This window comes from Manis pentadactyla, chromosome 4, assembly GCF_030020395.1.
Source record: "Manis pentadactyla isolate mManPen7 chromosome 4, mManPen7.hap1, whole genome shotgun sequence".
Classification (NCBI taxonomy): domain Eukaryota; kingdom Metazoa; phylum Chordata; class Mammalia; order Pholidota; family Manidae; genus Manis; species Manis pentadactyla.
In genome coordinates, this window is record NC_080022.1 from 24710279 (window position 1) to 24722218 (window position 11940).

Below are 11940 nucleotides of genomic sequence, written 5' to 3' on the forward strand. Positions count from 1 at the left end.
CAGACTGTTAGCCAGAACTTGTCACATAAGCCCAATCTAACTGCAAAGGAGGCTTGGAAACATAGGGGGAACTTGTCACATAAGCCCAATCTAACTGCAAAGGAGGCTTGGAAACATAGGGGGAAGCCATGAACTATTTAGTGAGCAATATTATTGCAGCCACAGTTCCCTGCAGTCACTTTTACTCTATTCTCAGTATCCAACATCCTGGTCAGTTGCAGAGCCCCCTTTGAAGAGGTGTGTGCTTGTGGTGGGGATGAAGGGTCGGGAGAGGGCTGCCTTGGTCCTTGGGTCAGATTGTGCCAAAGGACACAGGGACTCTTGATTCCAGACAGACCCAGATGGCTTTAGGTGCTTCTTGCTGTGTGGCTGACAGAAACAGCTGTCAGAATCCCAGGTTGCTGAAAAGCTCAACATACCTAATGTTTGCTTGTCTTGGCACTGGCTCCCAAACAAACTCTGCCTCAGCTCAAAGCTGCCACCACCAGTTCTTTAGCAGAAAACTGACCTCTCATAAATGTCACTGACCTTTGCAGTGACCTCATTTCTACTGGGGTTTCTTCCATGCTGAATGTATTGCCCTTGATTTGAGGGACTAAAGCGATTCTTCCCACTCTTTATTCTGTGTCTCCACTTGATAGAAATTGAGTAGTGATTCAGGATGATGGCATGAGAGAGAGAAGTGTTCTCATTCATCTATTCGCTCATTCAGTAAACATTTATTATACTTACTTTGCAGTAAGCCATTCACCAGGCACTAGGGGAATGAAGATGAAAAACAGCCCAACTGGGGTTACAGACATGAAATCAGGTCATTGGGATACTAGATGATGAGGACATGTACAAAAAGTTGTGACAGACCAGAGGAGGGCATGACAAGTCTTGCTCAGGGTGCTCAGAGATGACTTTCCTGAGCAATTGGAGCTGGGTCTCAAAAGATGAGTCAGAGTTGATAAAGTTGTAAGAAGGGGACAGGACATTCCCAAGTGAGGGAGCAGCCTCGAGGAAAGACATAGGAATACAAACACAAGATCAGCCTGAGAAAGCATGAGCAACGGGGAGTAGACAGGAGTAGAGAATGTTTGAAAGGATGCAGGATGTGAGAGAGAAAAGAGAATGGGAAGTTCTGTATTATGGCTCCATTGGATGTAGGGAAAAGAAACAACACGAACTAGCCTATGCCAAAAGAGTGATTTTGGGGGGCTCATGTAACTCTCTGAGGCAAGTACTATGGCACTGGGCCCAAAGACCAACTGTCCCGCCACGTCTCGCACTTCTCCAGCTTTCATCTTTGCTTCTCTGCTGTCAGCATCTTCTTTTTTAAATTGTGGTAAGATATGCATTACATAAAATCTACCATTTTAACCATTTTTAAGTGTACAGTTCAGTACCTTTAAGTACATTCACAATATTGTTCATCTACCATCCATCTGCAGAACTTTTTTATCTTCCCAAAATGAAACTCCATACCCACTAAACAATAATTCTCCTCCCTTCCCTCTACTTTGTTTTTTCAGACCAATTTCCTTTTCAAGCTGGAACTATGCCTAATAGCAATCCCCAGCTCACACCTCTTAGCTTCCTCACTAGAGAGATGAGAAATTCTCTTCCCTTTCCTGCGTATCTCTAAATCCTGCAGGAGGATTCTGCTCACTCATACCCTTGGTCATGGGGGTGGGATACCATGATTGACAATCCCTGCCTGGACCATATGGCTGGACCCAGGAAGGAGCAATTCTTGTATTTTCACAAGAAGGGAGAGACCAAACATGAGCAGGTGAAATATGAAATGTTCACCAGAGATAGGTTGGGGACAGGTCACCAGGAGCCTTGAGCACCAGGCTGAGGACATCAGCCTTTATTCTGGTAGGTAGTGGGGCATTGTGGGAACATTTTGATCAAGAAAAATGATACTTGAAGTGAAGTTGGCCTCCAACATATGCTCTTTCTTTACTTGAGACTCCACTTTTGCTCTTTCTCTTGCTTTTCAAGGTTGCTCTGAAAGCTAATTTTAATCAGATGCCACCTAAATACTGACTGGGCCCCAGCGTCTTCCTCTGGCCTCAGAAGTGACCGCTACCTCTTGTGACCCCTACCTGTTCTCTCTGGATCAGGAGGAATGAATGCCACTGGGCCTAGTCAGTCCAATCTGGGTCGCCTCCTGTCTTCTGGGTCTCCTGACTCTTCCTTGTCTCCATCTGCCTCAGTGAATGGCCTTCCCATCCACCCGGAAGTTCTCCTGCCTCTGACCTGTCCTCTGAGTGCCACATCTATATCCTGTTTCTCTCCAAGGTGCTTATGGAACCTCACCTGGGTTCAGGCCTCATTATCTCTCTTGCCTGGACTTAGGTCCCAGCTCCTCAGTTGATCTCTTTTATGATACCATCAGCTTATGTCAATCCCTACTCAAAAACTTCTACAGTTCCCATGGCCAGTCTCATTCTTTCCAAGCATCTTGGAATCCAGCCATTCAGCCTTTTTGATGTTACCAAACATGCCCAGAATTATTGAGCCTGCTTCCTTGCAAATGCTGGTCCCTCTGCTTGTTATGCCCTTCCTCTCTCTCTTCATTTGGTGTAATCGCATGCATACTTACAGACTCATCTCCATGGTCACCGCAGAGTTCCTACAGTCAGACCCACCTCCCTCCCTCCTTTGTGTCCTCAGGGAATGATGTAGATAACTCTAGTGTCACACCTATTACTAGCATGATCACATAATTTACTGTCCAAAACCAGCATACTCTTAAGAAAGGGAATGCTATTATTAATTGCCTTGCTTCAACAGGTGTCAACTGGTCTGTTCCAGGCAAACAAGAAGGTTTGGTCACCCACCTACACCAATACTGCACTCAGTGCTTATCTCATTCATCCATCTCTCCCATCCCTTTGAAATGGTATTGTTACCTTCATTTTTAAGATGAGAAGATAGAGCCTCAGAGAGAGAGAGGAGATGTGATCACATAGCCAAGAAGCCAACCTGGCCTGGGAAGCCAGATCACAGGATTCTAAATCTTGGACTCTTCTGACTCCAGAGGTCGGGATGTACCACTATGCCTGACCCCTCCAATACCACACAGTCTTATTGTCTGGCTTAGTCATGTGTAGTCTCCCCACATGAAGGGGGAAGGTAGAGATGTAGTCAGGGCATATTTGTTGGATAGATGACTTCTTAAGAATAGAACTGTGTGCTTCATCTTAAAATCTGTTCCCCCCCCTGCCCCCCAACTTTTGCACCTAGTACTTAGCCATGCACCTATTCATTCAATTAACTTAAAGTACCTACTATGTGCCTGGTACTGTGTTGATGATATAGCAATGGGCAAAATAGACAAGGTCTTTGTTCTTGATGAGAAATACTGAGATGTCCTAAAAATTAAGTGACATAAGCTCCAGAGAATGGCGGAGACAAGGGAAGGTAATCAGTCAATAGCCACAGGCCATAGCTAACCAGAAACTCCTGTTTCCTGGATGAAGTCATTTTGACAATTATCTAGAAGGTCTCCAGAACCACGGCATCCATCTTGCATGTGAACAGTGCCTGATGAGTATCAACCACCAATCTACGAGCTTCTCTGTGGACTGACCACCTATCCCTGGACTTTCCTGGCTTAAGGTTAGCCCACCTCCCTTATCTGTAGCCAATGTGAATTGAAAGAACTTTCTTTTCTTGAGACCCCTCATAAATGGGCCCTGTTTCTTGAGTCTGGTGGACAAGTTGTTTCTGGGAACCGGCCTTGCTGCTGAAGAAGCAGAAACTTCCTGTCCCAGCACTCAGTCCTCTTTCTGCATAAACCCTTTTATTTCAGAGATCTTTCAGTCTCTAGAGTTTTTGTCATTCTTGTGGACCTTATAGTCCAGCGGGGGAAACTGTACAAAAACAATCACACAATAAACATAGTTACAAATGAGGGTAAATGCTGAGCAAAAATGAAACTAAGGTTTAAGAAATATTTTGGAGGCAAATTTAATAGGTTTTGAACATAGATTTGATGGGGAACAGCAAGAAGGAGAGTTCTCTGGTTTTTGCTTAAAACAGATGCAGACACGAAAGAAGGAGCAGTTTGGAGAAATGATGAGCTTGGTTTGGATGTGTGGGGCTTGAGATGGCTGTGGGATTTCTATCTGAATCTCCCCCACTTCCAGCCACCTTATTTAATTTGCCCAACGCTGCAAAATTGAGGCGGGTTACAGAAACCTGCTTCAGCCAGCCCAAACAAAGCTGGCCTCCAGGTAGCAGAAAAGGAAGAGGGGCAGGTGGTGGAAGGCAGGAGAGAAGCAGAGAAGGGGTGTTGGTGGAGACAGTAAGCAGACCTCCCAAGTTGCAGAGAGGACAGCGGTGAGCAGCCGGGGAGACTTACACACAGCGGGAGAACACGACCCCCGCCCTACTCTGCTCTGGGTAGAGCCGCACACACCCGGGGCGCCGAAACAAGGGGAGGGGGTGCCGCGTGCTTGGAACCCAGAGCAGCAGGGCTGCCTCGGCTGCGGGACCAGCCAATCGGGCCGCGCCTAGTGGCGGTGCCACGTGACCAGCACCCCCTTTACCTCCCCTCCCCGGTCTTCCAGGGAAGACGGGTATCCCCGCCATCCTGCCACCCACTCCACCCTGTTCCCGCCCCTCGCGTGCCGCAGCCGCGCGGGAGGGCCCTGGAGCAAGGGGCCGGGATTCCGCCGCAGACCGCTGCGGCGTGGGGGAGGGGGGACGAGCGAATTGCAGCCGCAGCGCCCGCAGCGTTTTTCGTCAAGGTCAAGTACACCCTTTCCCGGACAAGGCTGCTTCCGGAATCCTGCCTTGCGGTCCTCCCGGCCCTTGCCAACCGCTGCCGCTACGAGTCCGTCCGCAGCATCCCTGGCTCTCCTAGACCATTGCCCCGACCTCACGCTGGGCTTCCTAGGGGACATGGGGGATGGGAGGGTTTCAATCTATCTCGCCCCGCAAGCTACCCAGCCACTTTTCTCGTATTGTGTCTCCCTGCTTTAAACCCCCCAGTGGCTCCCAGTGCCCTGAGAGAGAAGGCCCTTCCTAACCAAGCCCCAGCTTAACATTTCCAGTCCTGTCTCCTTACACCAGAGACCCTCTAGATGCCTTGCCCTTGCAGGAACAACCATCACTTGCCTACTTAAGTGACTACTCTAAAGATGATGGCTTTCATTGGGAAAATACATTGAAAAACTGCTTAGGGTGAAGGTGTGGTCTTGAAGCTCTGAGAGTTGTTGTGGAGGCAACAAAGGAGACTTGGAGTTAGATTTGTTCCTAAAATGACTATGGTGATTTAAGCTACCAGGGACTCAGAGAATCTACCAGAAACTGGAGGACTGGGTTTGGGAAATGGGCAGGAATTAAACGCTGGAGATGCGGGGATGGGATTAGAGGGGTGGCCGAAGAGAGGGGAGTGGGTAGGCAGCAGGAAAGGCGCCAGGAACACTCACCCACCAGCATCAAAGCATAATAGCAAATATTTCCTCCCATCCTTGTGGGGGCTGTGTGAAAGCCAGAGAAGGGCCCTGTTATGCATTGATTGGCAGGGGCAGAGGGTTGTGGGGGGTGGGGGGAGATAGGAGGGGAAGCCAACCCCCTAATGCCTAAGGCTTCATATAGTGGGATAATTCCTGGAATGGAAATTGAAGAGCTCCTCAGGAAGAGAGAGTGGAGATAATAGCCAAACATCAGCAGATGCCCAGTGCCAGGAGACAGGGGCGGGTCCCCTGCCGAGGGCTGGGGACAGTGTAGAGGGAAGCAGAAGAGCCGGCTATCTTAGGAAATGGTATTTTTAGTTCAGCCCGAGGTATGAAGTGATCTCCTCCTCTGTCTCCCATCCCTGGAAATATTCAAAAAAAGTCTCCCATACTCATCCAGGCTGCCTTGACTGGGATATTTATGGAAATGACTGAAGGGGTCAAATTTTACATCTGTTTCAGTATAGTGCTGATCAAAGACAGTACAGGCTGAAGCAGGAGCTGGACCAGAAGAAAGAAAATCTCCTAGGAATTTGCAGTTATCTTGGAGAGGGTTTGGGAATGGGTGGTTGGGTTCATCCCATCATCCAAAGGGTCCGGAGGCCCGTGGCTGACATCTAGGTTGCAATAATAAAGAACCAGCTACAATTTACTGAGGGCTTGCTTGTGCCAGACAGTGTGCTGTGTATATACATTACCTCTGTTATCCCCACACTGACTGTATGAGAGAGGCACTATTATCACAATGCCTATTTTATAGATGAAGAAATTAAGACCCAGGGAGGTGAAATGACTTGCCGAAAGCCACTGAGATAGGAAAAGTGGACTGCCCCCTGGCAGAAGACATCCTCAGGCCATAAGGAAGGTGATGATGATGATAGGGACTAGGGAAGGAGCAGGGAAGGGAACCAGGATCTGGGAATAGCAGAACTGTATTGGCCTAAGACAGGAAGTGTTCAGGAGGCCCAGTCAGTTTGCAGAGTCTCCAAGACAACTATCTCTGATTCATCTGTCATTGCTGGAATACCTACTATGTGCCAGCACTTGGTGTCATTTCATTCAACACTCTGCAGAAAAGATACTCAAATTATCCTCATCTCACAAGTGAGAAAAATGAGGTTAGATGATGTGAACGACCCCCAGGGGAACACAGCTAGAAAGTGGCAGAGGCAGGTTTGATTTTAGATCTGTGTGGTTCTAAAGTTCTTGTTCTTTCTGTTTTCTATTTCACAGCCTTCTCAGTCTTCCCTTCACTCACTAGGACATTTATCAAGCATCAGCTAAGTGCTAGGCCTTGTGCACAGGCAGGGGATATAAAACCAAGGCTGTCTAAAGGATTTTCCCAGATTAAGTTGGGGAGGCAGACAACAGATATTTACAATTCAGCACGATAAGCTGTCTGCTGGTGGAAGTTCCAGTGAGAGAAGAGTGGTCCATTGCCTTAGACTTGCCTTTCTTCTTGGTCCACGGATCCCTGAGGCACATCTCAAACTTGCCAAATGGCTCCCTTGAGGTGCCCCTACTCTAAAGTGAGGAATAGACTCACCCTTACCCTCCTTTCAGGGGTGGAAGGGGTGTTGCCACAAAGACCAAACAAAACCCAACAATCATCTCCAAAAGAAATCCCTTCCACCCAGCCTCTTTTCTGTCTCTGTTGCCTCTCTCTCTCACATCTCAGTCTCTTTCTCTCTCTCTCTCTCTCTCTAGCACACACATACACATTCCATTGTTGACCAGAGGTGGGTGATTGGTTACTGCTGGTAGAACTGGTTTCTCCATCCTTGGCATGCCCTGCCTGGGTGGTCCTAGAAATCTGTTGTCTCTGCCCCAAAGCCAAAACAACAGGAAACTTGCATTTAACATCCTGTTACACATGCATTAAAAAGAAATCAGGAAGGAAAGTCACCCAACCATTAATGGTGATTATCTCTGGGTGAAGTTGTATGTAATCTCTATTTTCTTTCTTTTTTTACTTATTGCTTTATAATTTTTTCCTACCACGGACTTAATTACTTTTGTAATCAGTAAAAATATAAATAAAAATATCCTCAATTTTAACAATTACTTGCAGCCTCACAGTCTTGGAGAAGGTCTCTTAGAAGCAGTCTCAGAAGGAGTTTTGTCCTGAGTACAGCCCAGACTGGACAAGGTAGCACGGAGAGAGGAAGGAAGTGAGAGGTCCTCGAGGATTACAAACAAGAGCCACTATTCCTGAGGGCTTGCTCTGAGTCTAGGTGCTCCCTAGCCCTTGACGTGAGTATCTCAGCTAACCCTCAAAACCAGTTTAGGAGATAAGCTATTATTTCACAACTGAGGAAACAAAGGATACATTTTATAGGGAAAGAAACTAAGATTCAAGGAGGTTCCATTACTTGCCCATTACTTCCATTACTACACACAGCTAGAAAGTGATGGAGACAGGATTTGAATCTAGATCTGTGTGTTTTTAATTTCTGGACTTGGAACCCATTCCAAGCCCCCCAGTTGCACAGTGCTTAAGTATTCTCAGCTTCTCTCTCTCTCTCTCTCTCTCTCTCTCTCTCTCTCTCTCTCTCTCTCACACACACACACACACACACACACACACACATCCATAAGACTGCTATGCAGAAAAGAGGTGAAGTGAAGATCATTGTCCAATCTCCCAAACAAGAAAATTAATGCCAGACAGGGAACTTGCTCAGTGTAATCAGCTCAGAAGTGGTGGCACTCCTAGAACCCAGGCCTTCTTTCTCTCTTTGGGAAGCCCTCCTCCTGCTATCTCCTGCCAACTGCCTAGGCTTCCTTCTTGAAACAAATGACTCAAGGTATATTGCTGGGTGGACTTCCCCTTTCTCAAAACACAGGAAGTCTGTGTTTGCAATTGTGAGAGAATAGTTTCAGGTCAGCTACACAGCGGGCAGGGCCACATAGAGGATGGGGTGCTGCAGGGGACAGGACTCCTTGCAACCTCAGTTGGCAAGAGACACCTATATTTTTCCTTCTTGTGGAAGGGAAGTCATTGTGCCTGCCCAAGTCAGACTTGAAGTCCCAGCCCAAAGATCTGACTGAACTATTCTGGAATTTAGAAAAGTGGGCCCAGAAGGAAGGTGGTGGTGGGGCCTTCAGTAATGATGATGATGATAGTCATGTTTACAGTGCATTAAGCTTTGTACCAGACACTGTGTTAAGTGGCTGACACAAGTAAACTCATTTGAGCCTCGTAACAGCCCTAGAAAGAAGGTTCTCTAAGTGTAGATCCAAATAAAATTGGATGCAAATCACAGTCATGCTGCTTCCCAGATGTAGGGCCTCAGGAATGTGATGTACAGTTATTCAACAATTATATTTGAGCAGCTACTATGTGCCAACAGGATCCCTACTCCCATGGTACTTATATTCTACAAGACAAAGTAGGAAAATTGTAAACACAGTATGTAATTTGTGTTAGAAGGTGATAGGGGCTAAGCAGGGTATAGAGGAGTGCTCTGGTTGTAGTGGAGGGAGGATGCAATGTTAAATATGGTGTCCAGGAAAGCCTCACTGAGAAGGTGATATTTAGGCAAAGCTTTAAGGACCGGGATGAGTCAGCCATGTAGTTAACTGGGGAAAACCTTTTCTATGCAAAAGGAACAGCCAATGCAAAAGCCCTAAGTGTGCCTGATGGTTTCCAGGTGCAACATGAAAGCCAGTATGGCTAGAACAGAATAAGCCAGAGAGAGCGTCCTCCCTGTCTGCAACAGTCATTCTTTCTCACACTGCGCTATGAGCTTCCTTCACGATTCTTCTTTAATGTTTTTAAGTTGACATATAGTTGATATACAATACTGTATTGGTTTCAAGTGTACAACATAGTGATTCAAAAATTGTATACATTATTAAATCCTCACCCCAGTTCATGTAGTTACTATCTGACAACATAGTAAAGATGTTACTCCATCATTCTTATCATAACTTGGGATTATGTTATTTATTTGGGTGTTTGCTGATTTCTTGTTTGTTTTCTCTTCTAGCCCTAAGCTCCTTACAAGCAGAGGCCAAGTTAGTCTTGTTCAGTGCTGATCATAGAGAACACAGAAAATAATAACTAGTTGAGTTAATGGATTAAATCCATTCATCCACCAATCTAGTCATATTTATGATGGAGCCTCCCCATCATGTATAACACTATTTCCCAGGGAATCTCATGCCTGATTTCCAGTTCAGGATATTAGGAACAGAGGTAATAGTTAGGAGCACAGGCCCTGGCGCCGGACTGCATGGCCAGTCCTGGTTCAACTGTGTACTAGTTATGTGGTCTTAGGCACATTAAGGAATCCTCTCTGTGCCTCATTTTCCAAATCTATAAACTGGCCTCATAATGGTATCCCTCTCCAAGCACTGTAAGCACTCAAGCAGTGCCAGGTGTTTAGTGCTTCTGTATGTGTTGGTGATGGGTGTTTTCTCTATGCAACCCAGCCATGGGAACGGGCTTCTTTCCTCCTGTACCAGATCCCAAAAGGGAAGCAACAAGGACAAGGGGTGCCATGGTGGCAGTGAGCCTGGGAGCATTCCTAGCTCATGCTGCTATCTGTGCTATGTTCTGGCTGCTGGGGAGCTCCAGGTCTGTACTGAAGCAGCATTCTGGGGATATTGGTTCTGTTCTTGCTGAATAGCTTTTCCAGCCTGATTCTTTGGCCCTATTCTGCTAGGTGGCCTACCCTGGACTCTTGTTTATGACTGAGAAAGGTGAATAGATAGCAATACTCAGTACCTACTTCTATGCCTGGTCCTGTACATCCAAATTTTATTTATTCCTTATGCAAACCTGAGATGTAGATATTGTTAAACCCATTTTACAGATTAGGGAACCAACTCAGAGAAGTGGAGTGACTTGACTAAGGTCACATAGCCAGTGTTTAGCAGGGCCAGGGGTCAGGCCCAGGTGTGGTTCCAAATTGCTTTCTTAAGGTGCCTTGCAATGGTGAGTAAAAGGCCCTGGCAGGATTTTCTCCTCCAGAGCTAGTTGCTGTCTGTGATGTCAGCCCATAGCTCAGTTCTGCCTAAAGAGAAGGAATCATGGGAGTCTGTCCTGAAGCCAGAAAAACTGCTTGGGAGGAGCTCCAGGACCTGGAGGGGGGCTCGGTGCACCTTCCCCACATCAGTGCTTCAACAGGAAAAGCCCTCCTCCCTATTGTCCCTTAAGCCAGAGACACTTTCTCTCTGAGGTCTGGGCCCAACTGTCACTGGGTGGCCTGATTCCCATGGAAATGTGAAATAGAAAACATCTGGGATTGCTGAGGTTGCCAGGCAACAACCAGTTACTATGTCACTTGACAGAGTCAAGGAGGCTGCCTGATGCTCTCAGAGATTCTTGGATCTGATACCTGGAGACCTCGATCCTGGTTCTGGTTTGCAGGGTGATCTTGGGCAAGTCCCTGCCTGTTTCTGGGACTCAGTTTCCCAGCCCTGTATAAAGAGCAGTCAGGTTCTCTAAACTGCAATATCAGGAGACACCAGATGGTTGAGTCAGAGTGATGGTGGGGCAGGGCCAGAGGCTCTGGGCGAATCATGGGTGAGGGAAGGCTCAGTTCTCCTCCTGTCCATCCTGTCCCAGCCTATCCTAACAACTGAAGGCTGGGGACACTTCCTTTTCCACCTTGAGCTACTTCGTGTCACCCAGACTCCATCCCAGGCCCCCTCTTGTAGCCCAGTCTGGGAATCATCTTTGCACCCACAAGTTAGTGTAGCCACTGTCTTCCTGGCAGACTGTTCCCCATGGGGAGTTTCTCAGTTCCTGCCAAAATAAAGTTACAAAGCTCTGGGTGTTTCCCTGAATACCCATCAGAGGCTCTTCGGGTACTGTTTGCTGAGATGCATTGAGGGCAAACCCTGAGGGTGGTGCATTCTGCAGCAATCAGCAGAGTTACCATGTTCCATTTTACAACCATTACAAAAAATGATGGTAGCTGCCATTTGCTGGGCTTGGCACAGCAACAAATGCTTTATGTCCATGATCTCATTTAATCCTCAAACAACCCAGGGGGATGGGAACAAAGGCCCCTGTTTTACACTTGAAGGAATGGAGCCTCAGAGAGATTAAATGAGTTGCCCAAGATCCCAATAAACGATGGAATCAGGACTCACATTCAGAGCTAGTGCCACAGTCTGGAGTCTCAACCACTATAGGGCGCTGTTTCCCCACAGTCCCAGAGGGTCTGGGTCAGAGCTGGAAGGGTTCAACCTGCCCCCAGTGCCCACTCTACAGATAGATAAATCAAGGCCAGAGAAAAAACTGTCTAAGGTCACATAGCAATTTATTGTCAGAGCAGATTCTAGGACGACTCCCCCCAAAGCCTCACCACACCACTGCAGAAAGCAAAAAGTGCACCAGGCATAAATAAGAAATCCCCAGCATTTCCTAGGAAGCAGCAGTGCCTAGGGCTCACCACAGACAAGGATCTCCTAGAGGTCTCAGGTTAGGCCAGGGAGTCTCAGCACTCCTCTGTGCTGCAAGGGGGCT